At 48.2% G+C, this 22,500-nt stretch overlaps 1 long non-coding RNA gene across 1 annotated transcript in view; it reads left to right on the forward strand.

Moving 5' to 3' along the window:
- Window positions 1–1,005: 1,005 nt before the first annotated feature.
- Window positions 1,006–22,500, forward strand: part of LOC117440762 (uncharacterized) — a 39,212-nt gene continuing 17,717 nt past the window's right edge. Inside the window, exon 1 of the long non-coding RNA XR_011642759.1 lies at window positions 1,006–1,076. This is a non-coding gene — a long non-coding RNA (uncharacterized lncRNA). The remainder of the gene's footprint in view (window positions 1,077–22,500) is intronic.

Genomic DNA, 22,500 nt, shown 5'->3' on the forward strand with positions numbered 1-22,500 from the left:
CACACACAGACACACACACACACACACACACACACACACACAGAGCGACACACACACACACACACACACACACACACACACACACACACACACACAGACACACACACACACATAGAGACACACACAGACACACACACAGACACACACACACACACACACACACACTCACAGGAGAGCACGGAAACATCTGGAAACTGAGCGGGAAATATTTGATCTTTACTGCAAAGCTGTTCCTAAATTAGGTTTGGATTTTTAACAATTTAAAAAAGACACAATCAGCGTTTCCCAATAATAAAAACAATTACAACGCGTCATAAATTCTAATGAAACCCTACGAATCTATTTTAATATTAGGAACAGAAATTATAAATTAAATTAGGCATTTTGTAGTTAATGTTTTATTCTATTGAAAAATAATAAAATAAGATGTGTATTTAAATGTATTAAGAAAATAATAATAAACTGCACTTTCCTCACACACACACACACACACACACACACACACACACACACACACACACACACACACACACACACACACACACACACACACACACACACACACACACACACACACACACACACCCACACCAGAGTTCCCGTTAGCCGGTAATTACCGGACTACGACCGGTAAAATATGCTCAAGACCGGCAAATCTAAATCTAAGTGTCCGTTCAAAATAATTTCCGTTTAGCGCAATACCACATCAGTTGCGCAACTTGCGCCACTTATGTGACGGACAAGAATAGTCCTTTCTAATGTCCATCACGTAATGTGGAGAGAGAGATGTCCTGGATGGGTTGATTGTGCGTTGATCTGTTGGTAATGCCTGGGGGTTCCGGTGGGCATGTAAACACATGCATAATGCTGCGCTATACTTTGCGGCCTCATCCGGTTGCATAGCGACGCTTATTGTTTAGGTGTCTTTTAATAAGCAGGTAGTTTATCATTAGCTAGAACTAGCTGCATCTGATCGATATGGACATAAACGCGAGTCTGGTCTGACGGGAGAGAGAGATCAGCTGCTGCTGCCGAGTCGACACGCAGCTCTGTGATCACAGAACAACACACTGCAGGTTAGAATATCACACGGAGCTGTGTCAATGACCTCTCAAACCACCGTAACTAGTTATAGATATGTTTAGTCTCACTGCCGGGTCCCTCATTACTGACCCGCGAGCTGCATGAGACTGGCGGGCTGTCAGGGGAGAGCGCTCCGTGTATTATTCCCGTGTTGTTGTAAGTTACTGAACGCTTTTGAATAATGTAGTTAATCTATAATTAGTTTGTTTCATATCGAATCAAATCCATTTGTTTTAAAGCTCCATAAATAACAAAGAAGACCTTTGACCGGAAGATTTAAACTTTAACGGACATTTTGACCGGCGAAACAATATTGTAACGGGAACTCTGGCACACACACAGACACACACACACACAGACACACACACACACACACAGACACACACACACACACACACACACACACACACACACACACACACACACACAGACACACACATAGAGACACACACACACACACACACACACACACACACACACACAGACACACACACACACCCACACACAGACACACACACACACATAGAGACACACACACACACACACACACACACACACACACACACACACACACACACACAGAAGGCTTCTCACAAAAAAGTAATTTAAACCAGAGAAAAACAAACGAATAAAAAGATAAAAAAACAGAACTTTTATATTTTATTTGCTATTTATCTGTTTCACGTGTTGTCTGGTCTGAAGGAGTCGCCTCTCCCCACAGGTGTGTGTGTGTGTGTGTGTGTGTGTGTGTGTGTGTGTGTGTGTGTGTGTGTGTGTGTGTGTGTGTGTGTGTGTGTGTGTGTGTGTGTGTGTGTGTGTGTGAGAGAGAGGTTAATATCCTGCCTGTCTGTGCTCCTCTCCATCAGCGGTGCGTTCAGGGTCCTCTGCAGGATGTGTATTGACAGCAGTTTGTAAATCACAGCATAATGTCCTCTCACTTTATATCGGGGAGATAATGTGAGAGCACTTTCCTAAACCCTGACCCACACCCACACACACACACACGCACACACACACACACACACACACACACACACACACACACACACGCTCACCTGTCCACATCGGGCTTATTGTTTCTGTGCAGGTGACCCCCCCCCCCCCTCCTGTCTGCAGACATCAGCTCCTTCAATCTTCCTCTACAAGAGCTGCAGTAATTGAATTTGCTGCAGAAATAGCGACCTGGAGAATTTCATTTTCGCTCCCCGGCGACCACGAGGTGTGTCTGTGTGTGTGTGTGTGTGTGTGTGTGGGTGTGTGTGTGTGTCACACACACACACCCACACACACACACACACACACACACACACACACACACACACACACCCACCCACCCACCCACCCACCCACCCACACACACACACACACACACACACACACACACACACACACACACACACACACACACACACACACACACACACACACACACCACCCACCTACACACACACACACACACACACACACCCACCTACACACACACCCACACACACACACACACACACACACACACACACACACACCCACGCACACACACACACACACCCACCTACACACACACACACACACACCCACCTACACACACACACACACACACACACCCACACACACACACACCCACACACACGTCTCTCTCCATCTTGGACGCGATGCTCTGTTCAGCCTCGTGCTCAGGTTTCATAACGTTCACTTTTCAAACACACATCCCGTTTGTTATGACGCCTCGAAGCTTCAGATTCACGTCAAAGACCTGGTCGTCTTTTGGAGCAAAGCGTGTATCTGGATGCAGCTCAGCACGTCTCTGATGTTCTGATGTCACATGACCTGTGATGTTTCACATCGTAACGTTTCAGCAGATGCAGATTCCTCTTCTTCCACAGCGCCACCAAGCTCCAGTTCCTTCAGCACGCGGTCTTTCTGTTCAGGGACGTCTCGGAGCTTCAGTTCCTTCAGCGCGCGGTCTTTCTGTTTCAGGGACGTCTCGGAGCTCCAGTTCCTTCAGCACGCGGTCTTTCTGTTTAGGGACGTCTCGGAGCTTCAGTTCCTTCAGCACGCGGTCTTTCTGTTCCAGGGACGTCTCGGAGCTTCAGTTCCTTCAGCACGCGGTCTTTCTGTTTCAGGGACGTCTCGGAGCTTCAGTTCCTTCAGCACGCGGTCTTTCTGTTCCAGGGACGTCTCGGAGCTTCAGTTCCTTCAGCACGCGGTCTTTCTGTTCCAGGGACGTCTCGGAGCTTCAGTTCCTTCAGCACGCGGTCTTTCTGTTCCAAGGACGTCTCGGAGCTTCAGTTCCTTCAGCACGCGGTCTTTTTGTTCCAAGGACGTCTCGGAGCTCCAGTTCCTTCAGCACGCGGTCTTTCTGTTCCAGGGACGTCTCGGAGCTCCAGTTCCTTCAGCACGCGGTCTTTCTGTTCCAGGGACGTCTCGGAGCTTCAGTTCCTTCAGCACGCGGTCTTTCTGTTCCAGGGACGTCTCGGAGCTTCAGCTCCTTCAGCACGCGGTCTTTCTGTTCCAGGGACGTCTCGGAGCTTCAGTTCCTTCAGCGCGCGGTCTTTCTGTTCCAGGGACGTCTCGGAGCTTCAGTTCCTTCAGCACGCGGTCTTTCTGTTTCAGGGACGTCTCGGAGCTTCAGTTCCTTCAGCGCGCGGTCTTTCTGTTTCAGGGACGTCTCGGAGCTTCAGTTCCTTCAGCACACGGTCTTTCTGTTTAGGGACGTCTCGGAGCTTCAGTTCCTTCAGCACGCGGTCTTTCTGTTTAGGGACGTCTCGGAGCTTCAGTTCCTTCAGCACGCGGTCTTTCTGTTCCAGGGACGTCTCGGAGCTTCAGTTCCTTCAGCACGCGGTCTTTCTGTTCCAGGGACGTCTCGGAGCTTCAGTTCCTTCAGCACGCGGTCTTTCTGTTTAGGGACGTCTCGGAGCTTCAGTTCCTTCAGCACACGGTCTTTCTGTTTCAGGGACGTCTCGGAGCTTCAGTTCCTTCAGCACGCGGTCTTTCTGTTTCAGGGACGTCTCGGAGCTTCAGTTCCTTCAGCGCGCGGTCTTTCTGTTCAGGAACGTCTCGGAGCTTCAGTTCCTTCAGCACACGGTCTTTCTGTTTCAGGGACGTCTCGGAGCTCCAGTTCCTTCAGCGCGCGGTCTTTCTGTTTCAGGGACGTCTCGGAGCTTCAGTTCCTTCAGCACGCGGTCTTTCTGTTTCAGGGACGTCTCGGAGCTTCAGTTCCTTCAGCACGCGGTCTTTCTGTTCAGGGACGTCTCGGAGCTTCAGTTCCTTCAGCACGCGGTCTTTTTGTTTAGGGACGTCTCGGAGCTTCAGTTCCTTCAGCACGCGGTCTTTCTGTTCCAGGGACGTCTCGGAGCTTCAGTTCCTTCAGCACGCGGTCTTTCTGTTTCAGGGACGTCTCGGAGCTTCAGTTCCTTCAGCGCGCGGTCTTTCTGTTTCAGGGACGTCTCGGAGCTTCAGTTCCTTCAGCACGCGGTCTTTCTGTTTCAGGGACGTCTCGGAGCTCCAGTTCCTTCAGCACGCGGTCTTTCTGTTCCAAGGACGTCTCGGAGCTCCAGTTCCTTCAGCACGCAGTCTTTCTGTTCCAGGGACGTCTCGGAGCTTCAGTTCCTTCAGCACGCGGTCTTTCTGTTTCAGGGACGTCTCGGAGCTTCAGTTCCTTCAGCACGCGGTCTTTCTGTTCCAGGGACGTCTCGGAGCTTCAGTTCCTTCAGCACGCGGTCTTTCTGTTCCAGGGACGTCTCGGAGCTTCAGTTCCTTCAGCACGTGGTCTTTCTGTTCAGGGACGTCTCGGAGCTTCAGTTCCTTCAGCACACGGTCTTTTTGTTTAGGGACGTCTCGGAGCTTCAGTTCCTTCAGCACGCGGTCTTTCTGTTCAGGGACGTCTCGGAGCTTCAGTTCCTTCAGCACGCGGTCTTTTTGTTTAGGGACGTCTCGGAGCTTCAGTTCCTTCAGCACGCGGTCTTTCTGTTCCAGGGACGTCTCGGAGCTTCAGTTCCTTCAGCACGCGGTCTTTCTGTTCCAGGGACGTCTCGGAGCTTCAGTTCCTTCAGCGCGCGGTCTTTCTGTTTCAGGGACGTCTCGGAGCTTCAGTTCCTTCAGCGCGCGGTCTTTCTGTTCCAGGGACGTCTCGGAGCTTCAGTTCCTTCAGCACGCGGTCTTTCTGTTTCAGGGACGTCTCGGAGCTTCAGTTCCTTCAGCACGCGGTCTTTCTGTTCAGGGACGTCTCGGAGCTTCAGTTCCTTCAGCACGCGGTCTTTCTGTTCCAGGGACGTCTCGGAGCTTCAGTTCCTTCAGCACGCGGTCTTTCTGTTTCAGGGACGTCTCGGAGCTTCAGTTCCTTCAGCGCGCGGTCTTTCTGTTTCAGGGACGTCTCGGAGCTTCAGTTCCTTCAGCACGCGGTCTTTCTGTTTAGGGACGTCTCGGAGCTTCAGTTCCTTCAGCACGCGGTCTTTTTGTTTAGGGACGTCTCGGAGCTTCAGTTCCTTCAGCACGCGGTCTTTTTGTTTAGGGACGTCTCGGAGCTTCAGTTCCTTCAGCACGCGGTCTTTCTGTTCCAGGGACGTCTCGGAGCTTCAGTTCCTTCAGCGCGCGGTCTTTCTGTTCCAGGGACGTCTCGGAGCTTCAGTTCCTTCAGCACGCGGTCTTTCTGTTTCAGGGACGTCTCGGAGCTTCAGTTCCTTCAGCACGCGGTCTTTCTGTTTCAGGGACGTCTCGGAGCTCCAGTTCCTTCAGCACGCGGTCTTTCTGTTTCAGGGACGTCTCGGAGCTCCAGTTCCTTCAGCACGCGGTCTTTCTGTTTCAGGGACGTCTCGGAGCTCCAGTTCCTTCAGCACGCGGTCTTTCTGTTTCAGGGACGTCTCGGAGCTTCAGTTCCTTCAGCACGCGGTCTTTCTGTTTCAGGGACGTCTCGGAGCTCCAGTTCCTTCAGCACGCGGTCTTTCTGTTCCAAGGACGTCTCGGAGCTCCAGTTCCTTCAGCACGCAGTCTTTCTGTTCCAGGGACGTCTCGGAGCTTCAGTTCCTTCAGCACGCGGTCTTTCTGTTTCAGGGACGTCTCGGAGCTTCAGTTCCTTCAGCACGCGGTCTTTCTGTTCCAGGGACGTCTCGGAGCTTCAGTTCCTTCAGCGCGCGGTCTTTCTGTTTCAGGGACGTCTCGGAGCTTCAGTTCCTTCAGCACGCGGTCTTTCTGTTCCAGGGACGTCTCGGAGCTTCAGTTCCTTCAGCACGCGGTCTTTCTGTTCCAGGAACGTCTCGGAGCTTCAGTTCCTTCAGCACGCGGTCTTTCTGTTCCAGGGACGTCTCGGAGCTTCAGTTCCTTCAGTACGCGGTCTTTCTGTTTAGGGACGTCTCGGAGCTTCAGTTCCTTCAGCACGCGGTCTTTCTGTTTCAGGGACGTCTCGGAGCTTCAGTTCCTTCAGCACGCGGTCTTTCTGTTTCAGGGACGTCTCGGAGCTTCAGTTCCTTCAGCACACGGTCTTTCTGTTCCAGGGACGTCTCGGAGCTTCAGTTCCTTCAGCACGCGGTCTTTCTGTTTAGGGACGTCTCGGAGCTTCAGTTCCTTCAGCACGCGGTCTTTCTGTTTCAGGGACGTCTCGGAGCTTCAGTTCCTTCAGCACGCGGTCTTTCTGTTTCAGGGACGTCTCGGAGCTTCAGTTCCTTCAGCACACGGTCTTTCTGTTCCAGGGACGTCTCGGAGCTTCAGTTCCTTCAGCACGCGGTCTTTCTGTTCCAGGGACGTCTCGGAGCTTCAGTTCCTTCAGCACGCGGTCTTTCTGTTCAGGGACGTCTCGGAGCTTCAGTTCCTTCAGCACGCGGTCTTTCTGTTCAGGGACGTCTCGGAGCTTCAGTTCCTTCAGCACGCGGTCTTTCTGTTCAGGGACGTCTCGGAGCTTCAGTTCCTTCAGCACACGGTCTTTCTGTTTAGGGACGTCTCGGAGCTTCAGTTCCTTCAGCACGCGGTCTTTCTGTTTAGGGACGTCTCGGAGCTTCAGTTCCTTCAGCACGCGGTCTTTCTGTTTAGGGACGTCTCGGAGCTTCAGTTCCTTCAGCACGCGGTCTTTCTGTTTCAGGGACGTCTCGGAGCTTCAGTTCCTTCAGCACGCGGTCTTTCTGTTCCAGGGACGTCTCGGAGCTTCAGTTCCTTCAGCACGCGGTCTTTCTGTTCCAGGGACGTCTCGGAGCTTCAGTTCCTTCAGCACGGGGTCTTTCTGTTTCAGGGACGTGTGTTTCTGTACTCGCCGTGCCTCGCTCAGACGCCTCTGGTGTGGAGATGCATCTTCAGTTCCTCTGATCGAGTGTGTTATCTCGTATCCATGCTTTAACACACATTACAAATATTGTCATTTATTTGGGATATTTCTTGTTGTTGGAATAAAACATTACAATTATGATTTCTTATTTTCACCACGCTTGTTTTCTTAATTATGAAACATATTTCCAGCACGCTGATGCGTGTCAGTGCTCTCACCCTCAGCGACCCGGTGAGTGTCCTGGCTCCCTGCAGCAGCTGAACCGGTCTCCCAGTGAGCGTCTGACAAAACGCTGCAGGCGTCTATCGCCCGAACGCATCCTGGCTTTCTCCCAGATAGAAACACGTCTCCTCCGTCGCTCTTCTCTCTGACGTGAAGCCATGCCACTACAACTACATCTGCAGATTTAATATTGACCTGCAGAGATTGCATGAATCCCCCCCCCCCCGAGGGTGAAGGTCTCCAAGCACGAGTCTGTTCATAAAACCAGCATTCAGTGTCTTTTCAGAATACAAGGCTCTCGTTCTGTACGTATGGCACGATGAAACCACTTTTTAAAATATAATACCGTCGAGCAATGAACCACAAGCCCCCCCCCCAAATGAATACATCATTTTCCGTGTCTTTTGCATAAATACTGTTCACAAATCTGAAACAATCTGTGATAGTGAGCACTTCTCCTTTGCGAGAGAATCCATCCCACCTCACAGGCGTGGCATATCAAGATGCTGATTAGACAGCATGGCTATTGCACAGGTGTGCCTTAGGCTGGCCACAATAAAAGGCCACTCTGAAACGTGCAGTTTAGCTTTATTGGGGGGGTTTGAAAACCAGTCAGTATTCGCCTCACGCAGTTCAACACGTCTCCTTCGCATAGAGTTGATCAGGTTGTTGATTGTGGCCTGTGGAATGTTGGTCCACTCCTCTTCAATGGCTGCCAAGCTGCTGGATGTTGGCAGGAGCTGGAACACGCTGTCGTATACGCCGATCCAGAGCATCCCAAACATGCTCAATGGGTGACATGTCCGGTGAGTATGCTGGCCATGCAAGAACTGGGGTGTTTTCAGCCTCCAGGCATTGTGTACAGATCCTCGCAACATGGGGCCGTGCATTATCATGCTGCAACATGAGGTGATGGTCGTGGATGAATGGCACAACAATGGGCCTCAGGATCTCCTCACGGTATCTCTGTGCATTCACAATGCCATCAATAAAATGCACCTGTGTTCGTCGTCCATAACATACGCCTGCCCATACCATAACCCCACCACCACCATGGGCCACTCGATTCACAACATTGACATCAGAAAACCGCTCACCCACACGACGCCACACACGCTGTCTGCCATCTGCCCTGAACAGTGAACACCGGGATTCATCCGTGAAGAGAACACCTCTCCAACGTGCCAGACGCCATCGAATGTGAGCATTTGCCCACTCAAGACGGTTACGATGACGAACCGGAGTCAGGTGGAGACCCCGATGAGGATGACGAGCATGCAGAGGAGCTTCCCTGAGACGGTTTCTGACAGTTTGTGCAGAAAGTCTTTGGTTATGCAAAGCGATTGTTGCAGCAGCTGTCCGAGTGGCTGGTCTCAGACCATCTTGGAGGTGAACATGCTGGATGTGGAGGTCCTGGTGTGGTTACACATGGTCTGCGGTTGTGAGGCCGGTTGGATGTACTGCCAAATCCTCTGAAACGCCTTTGGAGGCGGCTTATGGTAGAGAGATGAACATTCAATTCACGGGCAACAGCTCTGGTGGACATTCCTGCTGTCAGCATGCCAATTGCACGCTCCCTCAAAACGTGCGACATCTGTGGCATTGTGCTGTGCGATAAAACTGCACCTTTCAGAGTGGCCTTTTATGCTGGCCAGCCTAAGACACACCTGTGCAATAATCATGCTGTCTAATCAGCATCTTGATATGCCACACCTGAGAGGTGGGATGGATTGTCTCGGCAAAGGAAGAAGTGCTCACTGTCACACATTCTTTCAGATTTGTGAACAACATTTGAGATAAATGGTTATTTTGTGTATTTAGAAAATGTTTTAGATCTTTGAGTTCATCTCATGAAACATGGGAGCAACAACAAAAGTGTTGCGTTTATATTTTTGTTCAGTGTATAATGCATGAACAAAAAGCCCCCTCCCCAAATTAAATTCCTGACGTGTGTGTGTGTGTTTCCCTCCCCCGCTCCAGCCTCAGATATGAAGCGATGCATCGTGACTAAAACTACTTCTGCAGATTTTATTTTGACCTGCAGAGATTGCATGAAGCCCCCCTCCTTGCGCGTGTGTGTGTGTGCGTGTGTGTGTGTGTGTGTGTGTGTGTGTGTGTGCGTGTGTGTGTGTGTGTGTGTGTGTGTGCGTGCGTGTGTGTGTGTGTGTATGTGTGTGTGTCAGGAGCAGTGAGGGGTTTTGGGGGGTTATTGATCACAGATTAGACGCTCGATGGAGGCAGTGATGAGGTATTAACAGCTGGAGCCTCTGGGGGGGGGTGTGTGTGTGTGTGTGTGTGTGTGTGTGTGTGTACAGTTATTCCCCTGTAATGAAGTGGCTGTATGCAGCAGCATGGAGTGGGGGGGTGTGTGTGTGTGTGTGTGTGGGGGGGGGGGGGCGGAGATGAGATGATGAGCTCTTCAAAGTCACAGTTTAAATCCTTTATGGGATGTGTGACCAACATGTGATGAGGTCATCTTTTCAGAGCACACTGAGAACTTAGGCCCAAAAATATACAGTTTACATGAACCTGTAGGATGAAGTGTTCGAGCCCTGATGCTGCTGTCGCCCTAATGGAAAGACACTGCCCCCCCCCCCCCCCGGTTAATCATGTCTGTGATTTAGGACACACGACGTCTTGTCTTCAGTTATCTGTTTTAACTGAAGCTCAATCTGAAAAGTCTCGTGTTCAGAAACTCAGCGTTTTTAGAGCCAGATTTTAATAAATAAGGAAGATGTAAAAGGGGCTTTAGAGCCCCCCCCCCCCCCTCTCTTAGATGTTTCTCAGAAAGGCTTCAGGAGGTGAATCTCAGATGGTTTTGCAGCTCAAGTATGCAGGGGCATGCATCAGGGGGGGGAATCAGGGGGGGGGGGCCTAAGAGGGGGGGTGCATGCATCAGAGGTGGAGAGGGGGAGGGCATCAGGGGTGGAGAGGGGGGGGGGCATCAGGGGTGGAGAGGGGGGGGCATCAGGGGGAGATGCTTTTTGGGGGAAACGCTCTGGATTTACTTTACGGACGGACCAATGCAATTTTTATGACCTTATTGCTTTTCTACCATGGTAATAGTTTAGAATCAATTCCTCGATGTGAGAAGAGATCAGGGGGGGGGTCATCCCATCATCCAGAGGAGGCTCAGCAAACAGCCGTTTAACACACACACACACACACACACACACACACACACACACACTCTGAGTGTCTGTCAGGGGACCCCGCCACAATGAAAGCCTCTCAGTGTCACACAGAGTCTGAAGAGCAGCGCCGCATCCAGATCTCAGATTTACAATTAACTGACGGATTACTGTGTGTGTGTGTGTGTGTGTGTGTGTGTGTGTGTGTGTGTGTGTGTGTGTGTGTGTGTGTGTGTGTGTGTGTGTGTGTGTGTGTGTGTGTGTGTGTGTGTGTGTGTGTGTGTGTGTGTGTGTGTGTGTGTGTGTGTGTGTGTTCTTTGTGTTACAGCATACTCTGGGTCTGAAGTGATGTTTTTGGAACCCTTTGAGTGAAGTGTTTCATATTTACCTGAACAGTGAACTTAGTAATCAGGTCGACACGTCGGAGGCTTTGAGTTGGAGTCGTGGTGCGCGCACACACACACACACACACACACACACACACACACACACTAAAACTCTGACGGATATCTTCAGTGTATCTATGTATTCTAGTTGTCGTTGGAATAGAACATTATATTATTATTATTTCATCCTCAATAAATCCCCATGATGTATTCCTGGTTCCCTTAACTAAAGTATAATAACCCCTTAAGTGAGAGCTCTTAATGCCGCTAATGAAAAGCTTCTGCTCCGAGTTAATTCCCATCACCGTGCTCCTCCTCCTCCTCCTCCTCCTCCTCCTCCTCCTCCTCCTCCTCCTCCTCCTCCTCCTCCTCCTATTCGGCCCATTGATTTCCTGCAGCGCCTCAGATCGATAGTCGGTTTGAGCAGGACGTTTATTCTGCGATGGATGAGTTTAAAGAGCGCTGTCCTTTGTTTGGCTTCGGAAGAACGTCAATTAATGTGGAGGACTGAGAGCTTTCATTCAATCACTGAGAAGGAAGTGGAGCTACTGTACGGCGTCATGTAAATCAGAGACCCTCCTCTGCACCCCATGCTGCAGAGAGAGACCCTCCTCTGCACCCCATGCTGCAGAGAGAGACCCTCCTCTGCACCCCATGCTGCAGAGAGAGACCCTCCTCCGCTGCACCTCCACTGGAGGGGAGACCTGCTTTCTCTGCTCTGTGTTTCTAAGGAGACGCCGGTTAGTGTTCAGGATTCAGATTCTAGAAAGAACAGAATCAAAGCAGCAACTCTGACTTCTGGAGTCTGGGGGTTTAAAGAAGAAGAAAACCTTTGATTGGTCCATTTCAGAAGAATATGATATCTGTTATCTTATTGATACCTCAGAGGTCTCCTATCATGCTAAATGCACTTGTAATGTATTGTATACATCAATATGTGAGCAGGGGTGTCAACCTCAAACACACAGTGGGCCAACATTAAAAAATGGGTACTAGTCGAGGGCCGGACTGGTTCAATGTTTGCTGCAGAACTTATTGAAATGAACTTAATGCACATATTAAACCTGGAACTGACAAAGCTTAAAGGATTGTCCATAAAAACAACATTACACATTAAATAACCTGTTAAGCCTGTTAAGGTACTTTAGTTTTTTTTTTACGACACTGTGTCTCAGGGGATCTTAATATTTAAGAACCTATTCATGTGTTGTACCAGATTAACGGGAGTAATCTCAGCTAACTGACGATACAAACCATTTTTACCAAAACAAAACACAAGTCTCATAAGAAGCATCTAAATGACCCCTGGGCGAAAAATGATAACCTATTACTGCACAGATAATCACTCCTAGCTCCCTTATTACTTATCCTAGGTGCACATCCAACACATCGTTTATGATCGCAAGGAGACACAGAATCTAACGGTGCCCACCTCAGCACTGAAAGATACAAACTCGCGACGTTATCAACAAAAACGTACATCAAAACAAGTGGCGCTAGGTAGCCCACAACGCTAACATGGTTTACCTTGGTCTTTGTCTGGTCTAAACTGGTCTTCAATGGCATTAAAACGATAAGGACGATGCTGTAGTTCATCCATAGGTTAATCCATTGTGGCTGTGTCCCCTTTGAAATGTTCTGATAATCCACAAGCAATAAAACAGCTTTTCCGTTGCTCGATATCAGAGCAGCGATATTTCTCCTCTCTGCTGCAAGCTAGCATGCGCAGAGAGGCCACCATTTTTTTTAACATGAGTGTGTGCGGGGAGATTTCCCTTCGATTCACAGGTTTATCATTACTTTGAGAAAAAAGGTTATTAATTTAACCCTTTTAGAAGATATGGTCATTTATTCTGGGAATGTCATTTTCGAGCCTGAGACCTGAAAAACAGGCTCGGGGCTAACAGGATAATCAGGTGCATTCATTTCTTACGGCTCTATCTGCAGATTTTCAGAGTCATTTCTTATGAGTACATTTCCCCACAGGCCAACAACAGCTTCAACAAAACTATTCCCTCAAAGAGAAACCGAACATGCCCTGTTGTCGTGAGAGAAAGTGCAGAAGGAAACATGTAAAGTCAGGTTGCTGCTCTGTGATGCTAGCTCAGACACTTGGCATCTCATCTCGGGTGCAAGGTCCTCGATGTGTGGGCTCAGGCTCTGAGCGGAGGAGACCCTCAGGATGGAGTGAAGGTGCAATATACCGGAGGGCCAGATCTAATAGGGATTACAAATTCTCCTGCAGGCCGAAATTAAATCCACCACGGGCCTGATTTGGGCCCCGGGCCATGAGTTTGGCACATGTGCTCTAAAGGATCCAAACCGGACAACATGTTGGGTTTGAATTTGGTTTCAGGCTTCTGATGAAAACAAATCACATAAATAGATAAAGCAGATTAAGAAAAGCCCAAATATGAATAAGACACGTTCCTGTGTTAAATCCTCTGTAAGAGCAGCAGGGTGTTTCCAGAGAGAAGAAGTATGAGTTCTGTATCTCTGATCCATCAGACATATCAACATGTCTCCTGACGTAAACAACAGCGTGACGTAAACAACAGCGTGACGTAAACAACAGCGTGACGTAAACAACAGCGTGACGTAAACAACAGCGTGATGTAAACAACAACGTGACGTAAACAACAACGTGACGTAAACAACAGCGTGACGTAAACAACAGCGTGACGTAAACAACAGCGTGGCGTAAACAACAGTGTGACGTAAACAACGTCCCGTAAACAACGTCACGTAAACAACGTCACGTAAACAACAACGTGACGTAAACAACAACGTGACGTAAACAACGTGACATAAACAACAACGTGACATAAACAACAATGTAACGTAAATAACAGTGTGACGTAAACAACAGTGTGACGTAAACAACAACGTGACGTAAACAACATGACGTAAACGTATGTCACGTTGTTGTTTATGTCACATTGTTGTTTACGTCACGTTGTTGTTTACGTTACGTTTACGTAAACAACAACGTGATGTAAACAACAACGTGACATAAACAACAACGTGACATAAACAACAACGTGACGTAAACAACAACGTGACGTAAACAACAATGTGACGTAAACAACAGCGTGGCGTAAACAACAGCGTGGCGTAAACAACAAGGTGGCGTAAACAACAAGGTGGCGTAAACAACAACGTGGCGTAAACAACAACGTGACGTAAACAACAACGTGACGTAAACAACAACGTGGCGTAAACAACAACGTGGCGTAAACAACAACGTGGCGTAAACAACATGACGTAAACAACAACGTGACATAAACAACAACGTGACGTAAACAACAACGTGGCGTAAACAACAACGTGGCGTAAACAACAACGTGGCGTAAACAACGTGGCGTAACCAACATGACGTAAACAACAACGTGACATAAACAACAATGTAACGTAAATAACAGTGTGACGTAAACAACAGTGTGACGTAAACAACAACGTGACGTAAACAACATGACGTAAACGTATGTCACGTTGTTGTTTATGTCACATTGTTGTTTACGTTACGTTTACGTAAACAACAACGTGATGTAAACAACAACGTGACATAAACAACAACGTGACGTAAACAACAACGTGACGTAAACAACAATGTGACGTAAACAACAGCGTGGCGTAAACAACAGCGTGGCGTAAACAACAAGGTGGCGTAAACAACAAGGTGGCGTAAACAACAACGTGGCGTAAACAACAACGGGACGTAAACAACAACGTGACGTAAACAACAACGTGGCGTAAACAACAACGTGGCGTAAACAACATGACGTAAACAACAACGTGACATAAACAACAACGTAGCGTAAACAACAACGTGGCGTAAACAACAACGTGGCGTAAACAACATGACGTAAACAACAACGTGACGTAAACAACACCGTAATGTAACAGCAACGTAAAGTAAACAACAACGTAGCGTAAACAACAACGTGACGTAAACAATAACGTAATGTAAACAACAATAACGTGACGTAAACAATAACGTGACGTAAACAACAACGTGACGTAAACAACAACGTGGTGTCAGAGCTCCGTGAACACAAAGCGTCTCTGCGTCTGACGCTCCCTCTGACCTCAGAGCTCTGGAGTCACTCCACGGTTTCTGAGGAACCCCACGGGGGTGAAGGGGTCACGCTGAGACCCTGCACTGGGTCCTCTGTCCGCAGGGGTGAAGGGGTCCTTAGACCCTCTGTCCTTAGACCCTCTGTCCTTAGACCCTCACATCGTACAAGGAAACACTTCCAGAGAAAACCCACAGTTGAAGGGGGACATGGGAGAAACCTCAGGGAGAGCAGCTGAGTAGGGATCCCTCTCCCAGGACGGACAGACTGCAATAGATGCCGTGTGTGAATCGAAGAGATAATACATTTTACAGCATAGAGACCGAATGTTAGGAAATGCATGTGTCTGTAATGAGAAGATGAATCCACGAGGATGTCAGCTACAATCCTGAGGAAGCCATCAGGGAAGCAGCAAGACGAGACCCAAGGCAGGGCCGCAGAGACAGGTTCAGCCACGACCCGAAGTCCACCACTTAATCCAGAACTCAGAATAGAGGATCCAGGACACAGGACTACAGCAAGAGGACCAGCCTGGACTCCGGGTCCCGGCGTAGAGATAGATACAAGACAAGAAGAAAGATGTGGCTGGGTTAATGGGAACAAGAGAATACACAGACAGACAGAGAGGGAGAAGGTCACTGGATAGAAGTTATTCTTGATAACCCCTTGATTTATGACCTCAGACTGAACACTCCTCACTCTGTCCATCCCGTCTCCATCAGTCCTGACTCCGAGGGTCTCTCACTGCCTCAGACCCATGGATGAAAACCTAAAACACAACATTAGAAGCATTTTCACGGTGATTTCTCGACAAAGTGAAGAACATTTAGGAACAGGTATCCTGATCGTCTCTGTTCCACTGCTCTCCAGTCGGTGCCCTTCACACACACTTACATGTACCTTACATCTTAAATATTCATCACATGTGGCCCCCTGAACCCCTCTCACTCACACACACACACCCTCAGATAATCCATCATACGCGGCGCTGATTGCTCTCATCTATTAGAGTAAAACATGTTGCATATTATTTCAATATATTACAGGAGATGAATAAAAGCTGCTAATGAGGAGCCACTTCCTGTCACCTCTGCACCCACTTCCTGTTCTCCATACCAAACAGCACAAGGTCAGGGAGTGTGTGTGTGTGTGTGTGTGTGTGTGTGTGTGTGTGTGTGTGTGTGTGTGTGTGTGTGTGTGTGTGTGTGTGTGTGTGTGTGTGTGCACGCGTGCATGCGTGCGTGCGTGTGTGTGTGGGTGTGCGTGTGTGTGTGTGTGTGTTGGTGGGTGTGGGGGGGGGGGAGTGTGTGTGTGTGTGTGTGTAATTGGCATTATCTGCTAGGAAACTCATCACTTTTCAGAAGAGTCTGCAGCGTTCTGAAGGAAACATCGGGAAAACTTTCAGATGTTTTGAACAATAGTTTTCACATCATGTTCCTTTACTTTGTGTTCCTCTACTTTGTGTTCCTTTGCTTTGTGTTCCTCTGCTTTGTGTTCCTCTACTTTGTTTTCCTTTACTTTGTGTTCCTTTACTTTGTGTTCCTCTACTTTGTGTTCCTTTACTTTGTGTTCCTTTACTTTGTGTTCCTCTGCTTTGTGTGCCTCTGCTTTGTGTTCCTTTGCTTTGTGTTCCTCTGCTTTGTGTTCCTCTACTTTGTGTTCCTTTACTTTGTTTTCCTTTACTTTGTGTTCCTTTACTTTGTGTTCCTCTACTTTGTGTTCCTCTAATTTGTGTCCCTCTACTTTGTGTCCCTCTACTTTGTGTTCCTCTACTTTGTGTTCCTCTACTTTGTGTTCCTTTACTTTGTGTTCCTCTACTTTGTGTCCCTCTACTTTGTGTTCCTCTACTGTGTGTTCCTTTACTTTGTGTTCCTCTACTTTGTGTCCCTCTACTTTGTGTCCCTCTACTTTGTGTTCCTTTACTTTGTGTTCCTTTACTTTGTGTTCCTCTACTTTGTGTCCCTCTGCTTTGTGTTCCTCTGCTTTGTGTTCCTCTGCTTTGTGTTCCTTTGCTTTGTGTTCCTCTGCTTTGTGTTCCTCTACTTTGTGTTCCTTTACTTTGTGTACCTCTACTTTGTGTTCCTCTACTTTGTGTTCCTCTACTTTGTGTTCCTTTACTTTGTGTTCCTCTACTTTGTGTTCCTCTACTTTGTGGTCCTTTACTTTGTGTTCCTCTACTTTGTGTGTCTCTACTTTGTGTACCTCTACTTTGTGGCTCTCTACTTTGTGTTCCTCTACTTTGTGTTCCTCTACTTTGTATTCCTTTACTTTGTGTACCTCTACTTTGTGTTCCTCTACTTTGTGTTCCTTTACTTTGTGTTCCTCTACTTTGTGTTCCTCTACTTTGTGTTCCTTTACTTTGTGTTCCTCTACTTTGTGTCCCTCTAATTTGTGTCCCTCTACTTTGTGTTCCTCTACTTTGTGTCCCTCTACTTTGTGTTCCTCTACTTTGTGTCCGTCTACTTTGTGTTCCTCTACTTTGTGTTCCTCTACTTTGTGTCCCTCTACTTTGTGTTCCTCTACTTTGTGTTCCTCTACTTTGTGTCCCTCTACTTTGTGTTCCTCTACTTTGTTGCTCTCTACTTTGTGTACCTCTACTTTGTGTTCCTCTAATTTGTGTTCCTTTACTTTGTGTTCCTTTACTTTGTGTCCCTCTACTTTGTGTTCCTTTACTTTGTGTTCCTCTACTTTGTGTGCCTCTACTTTGTGTTCCTCTACTTTGTTCCTCTACTTTGTGTCCCTTTACTTTGTGTCCCTCTACTTTGTGTTCCTCTACTTTGTGTTCCTCTACTTTGTGTCCCTCTACTTTGTGTTCCTCTACTTTGTGTTCCTCTACTTTGTGTCCCTCTACTTTGTGTACCTCTACTTTGTGTTCCTCTACTTTGTGTTCCTCTACTTTGTGTCCCTCTACTTTGTGTTCCTCTACTTTGTTCCTCTACTTTGTGTTCCTTTACTTTGTGTTCCTCTACTTTGTGTCCCTCTACTTTGTGTCCCTTTACTTTGTGTCCCTCTACTTTGTGTTCCTCTACTTTGTGTTCCTCTACTTTGTGTCCCTCTACTTTGTGTTCCTCTACTTTGTTTTCCTTTACTTTGTGTTCCTCTACTTTGTGTTCCTCTACTTTGTGTTCCTCTACTTTGTGTCCCTCTACTTTGTGTCCCTCTAATTTGTGTCCCTCTACTTTGTGTCCCTCTACTTTGTGTCCCTCTACTTTGTGTCCCTCTACTTTGTGTCCCTCTACTTTGTGTTCCTCTACTTTGTGTTCCTCTACTTTGTGTTCCTCTACTTTGTGGTCCTTTATTTTGTGTTCCTCTACTTTGTGTGTCTCTACTTTATGTACCTCTACTTTGTGGCTCTCTACTTTGTGTTCCTCTACTTTGTGTTCCTTTACTTTGTGTTCCTCTACTTTGTGTTCCTCTACTTTGTGTTCCTCTAATTTGTGTCCCTCTACTTTGTGTTCCTTTACTTTGTGTTCCTCTACTTTGTGTCCCTCTACTTTGTGTTCCTCTAATTTGTGTCCCTCTACTTTGTGTTCCTCTACTTTGTGTTCCTCTACTTTGTGTCCCTCTACTTTGTGTTCCTCTACTTTGTGTTCCTCTACTTTGTGTTCCTCTACTTTGTGTTCCTCTACTTTGTGTTCCTCTACTTTGTGGTCCTTTACTTTGTGTTCCTCTACTTTGTGTGTCTCTACTTTGTGTACCTCTACTTTGTGGCTCTCTACTTTGTGTTCCTCTACTTTGTGTCCCTCTACTTTGTGTTCCTCTACTTTGTGTCCCTCTACTTTGTGTCCCTCTACTTTGTGTTCCTCTACTTTGTGTTCCTCTACTTTGTGTTCCTTTACTTTGTGTACCTCTACTTTGTGTTCCTCTACTTTGTGTTCCTCTACTTTGTGTTCCTCTACTTTGTGTTCCTCTACTTTGTGGTCCTTTACTTTGTGTTCCTCTACTTTGTGTGTCTCTACTTTATGTACCTCTACTTTGTGGCTCTCTACTTTGTGTTCCTCTACTTTGTGTTCCTTTACTTTGTGTTCCTCTACTTTGTGTTCCTCTACTTTGTGTTCCTCTAATTTGTGTCCCTCTACTTTGTGTTCCTTTACTTTGTGTTCCTCTACTTTGTGTTCCTCTACTTTGTGTCCCTCTACTTTGTGTTCCTCTAATTTGTGTCCCTCTACTTTGTGTTCCTCTACTTTGTGTTCCTCTACTTTGTGTCCCTCTACTTTGTGTTCCTCTACTTTGTGTCCCTCTACTTTGTGTCCCTCTACTTTGTGTTCCTCTACTTTGTGTTCCTCTACTTTGTGTTCCTTTACTTTGTGTACCTCTACTTTGTGTTCCTCTACTTTGTGTTCCTTTACTTTGTGTTCCTCTACTTTGTGTTCCTCTACTTTGTGGTCCTTTACTTTGTGTTCCTCTACTTTGTGTGTCTCTACTTTGTGTACCTCTACTTTGTGGCTCTCTACTTTGTGTTCCTCTACTTTGTGTTCCTTTACTTTGTGTTCCTCTACTTTGTGTTCCTCTACTTTGTGTTCCTCTACTTTGTGTTCATCCTGATGCATCAAGCATAGGCCTGTGCTACGAAGCCGGTTCAACCTAACTATGTAATGTAACCTAACCTGATATGTTGGAGTTAGCCGGTTGGCCTAATCCAAAACACACGCTCTCTCGCTAAGCGGTCCTACGACGCGGGTTATCAAGTGGATCGCTCAGCCAGCCGTGTCCTATCTAGCTAGGTGTTCACATGAAAGGGGTGGGATCTGGAGCATTCGACCAATCACAGACATGGAGAAGCTACTGACAGCGCAGCGTCACACTTCCTGAATGAAAGGTGAACTCTAATATTAGACACATGAAGAAGTGAAACTTTAAACATGACTCAAACACTTGATCAGGATCAAAGCCTCAGAGCTGCAGCTGCAAGGTGAACACAGCTGGAACAGAACAAGTGTTGGAATGCGTCCATCAACAGGTTTATGAGGTCTCCCTCTGACCTCAGAGCTCTGGAGTCACTCCACGGTTTCTGAGGAACAGAAATATTGTTTTCTGGCATCACTTTAACATTTTACTGGAAAATCTGCATTTTGGTTTGAGGGGTCCCGCTGAGACCCTGCACTGGGTTCTCTGTCCGCGGGGGTGAAGGGGTCATGCTGAGACCCTGCACGGGGTCCTCTGTCCGCTGGGGTGAAGGGGTCCCGCTGAGACCCTGCACGGGGTCCTCTCCTGTCCGCGGGGTGAAGGGGTCATGCTGAGACCCTGCACGGGGTCCTCCCCTGTCCGCGGGGTGAAGGGGTCATGCTGAGACCCTGCACGGGGTCCTCTCCTGTCCGCGGGGTGAAGGGGTCATGCTGAGACCCTGCACGGGGTCCTCCCCTGTCCGCGGGGTGAAGGGGTCATGCTGAGACCCTGCACGGGGTCCTCCCCTGTCCGCGGGGTGAAGGGGTCATGCTGAGACCCTGCACGGGGTCCTCCCCTGTCCGCGGGGTGAAGGGGTCATGCTGAGACCCTGCACGGGGTCCTCTGTCCGCGGGGGTGAAGGGGTCATGCTGAGACCCTGCATGGGGTCCTCCCCTGTCCGCGGGGTGAAGGGGTCATGCTGAGACCCTGCACGGGGTCCTCCCCTGTCCGCGGGGTGAAGGGGGATTGGTGCTCTTTCTAGGGATGAACCGTTGAAGTGTGTGTTTGCGGTCAACACACACTTCTCCTCCAGACTAAATGCTGAGTGGAGTTTGTCTGGTTTCATGTGTTGAAGCTGAACCAGAGAAGGGATCAGAGCTGCTTTATGACCTCAGACTGCAGGGGGAAGCCGTCCTCACCCTGTCCATCCCGTCTTCATCCTGTCCTGAATGTGTCCTCAGAGGACAGCTGTTGGTCTGCGGTCTGTCCAATGCACAGTTGATTAAATGACTGCACAGCTTCTCTCTGAGGACCAATAGCTCGTGTTCCTGTTGCTGCACGGAGGTATTCATTACAGAGGATCGTTTGGGGGGGGCAAGAGGGTCTGCACAAACAAGAGATCAGACTCCAGAGGCCTGGACCACGAGGCCGGATGTTCTCTTAGCGGCTAACTTCAGGGTAAACTCTGGGTTTCCGGTCCCACGACGCTGGTTCTCTTCTTAGCGGCTAGATCTCCATGGTAACTGATGCTGAGCGGCTAGCCTGCCCCGGAGCAGGTTAGGCTGCAGGCTAAGAGCTCAACTCAGTGAAAGCACCGCCTGCTGACCAATCAGAGCTCAGTGTGCGGAGTTCAAAGCGATCAAGTCATATCACAGGAGAAAGGAAACACAGAAAGACGGCCGGCAGAGATCACCGACTGTGTGAACGTGAACAGAACATCACCTCCATCTCCAGAGCAATCTGACTGTTAGAACATTAGCGTTAAGAAAGCTCTTAAGTATCTGCCTCAGCATCAGAACCTGGATCAGAGTAACATTGAGTCCAGTCAGCATCAGTACCCGGATCAGAGTAACATTGAGTCCAGTCCACGGCACATCACTTCATGATGTATCACATGTCTCCTGATCCGAGTCCCTGAGCGTGTCTGGCCGCGCAGCACTCTCAGCGCCACAGACTGGATGAAGCATTATGTCAGCAACACGTTGAGTTGAGGAAACTCTGAGTCAGAGGTGGTGAGAGTCAGACGGTGTGTTAGACGGGCCGTGACATCATGAACCTGCTGATGGACGCATTCCAACACTTGTTCTGCTCCAGCTGTGTTCACCTTGCAGCTGCAGCTCTGAGGCTTTGATCCTGATCAAGTGTTCGAGTCATGTTTAAAGTTTAACTTCTTCATGTGTCTAATATTATAGTTGACATTTCATTCAGGAAGTATGACGCTGTGCTGTCAGTAGCTTCTCCATGTCTGTGATTGGTCGAATGCTCCAGATCCCACCCTCTCATGTGAACACCTAGCTAGAGAGGACACGGCTGGCTGAGCGATCCACTTGATAACCCGCGTCGTAGGACCGCTTAGCGAGAGCGCGTATGTTTTGGATTAGGCCGACCGGCTAACTCAAACATATCCAGGTTAGGTTGAACCGGCTTCGTAGGACAGGCCTCAGGAGACATCTTGTTTACGTCAGGAGACATCTTGTTTACGTCGGGAGACATCTTGTTTACGTCGGGAGACATCTTGTTTACGTCAGGAGACATCTTATTTACATCAGGAGACATCTTGTTTACGCCAGGAGACATGTTGTTTACATCAGGAGACATCTTGTTTACGTCAGGAGACATCTTGTTTACGCGAGGAGACATTTTGTTTACGTCAGGAGACATCTTATTTACGTCGGGAGACATCTTGTTTACGTCAGGAGACATCTTATTTACATCAGGAGACATCTTGTTTACGCCAGGAGACATCTTGT

Source organism: Pseudochaenichthys georgianus, unplaced genomic scaffold (assembly GCF_902827115.2).
Source record: "Pseudochaenichthys georgianus unplaced genomic scaffold, fPseGeo1.2 scaffold_1181_arrow_ctg1, whole genome shotgun sequence".
NCBI classification, from domain to species: Eukaryota; Metazoa; Chordata; class Actinopteri; order Perciformes; family Channichthyidae; genus Pseudochaenichthys; species Pseudochaenichthys georgianus.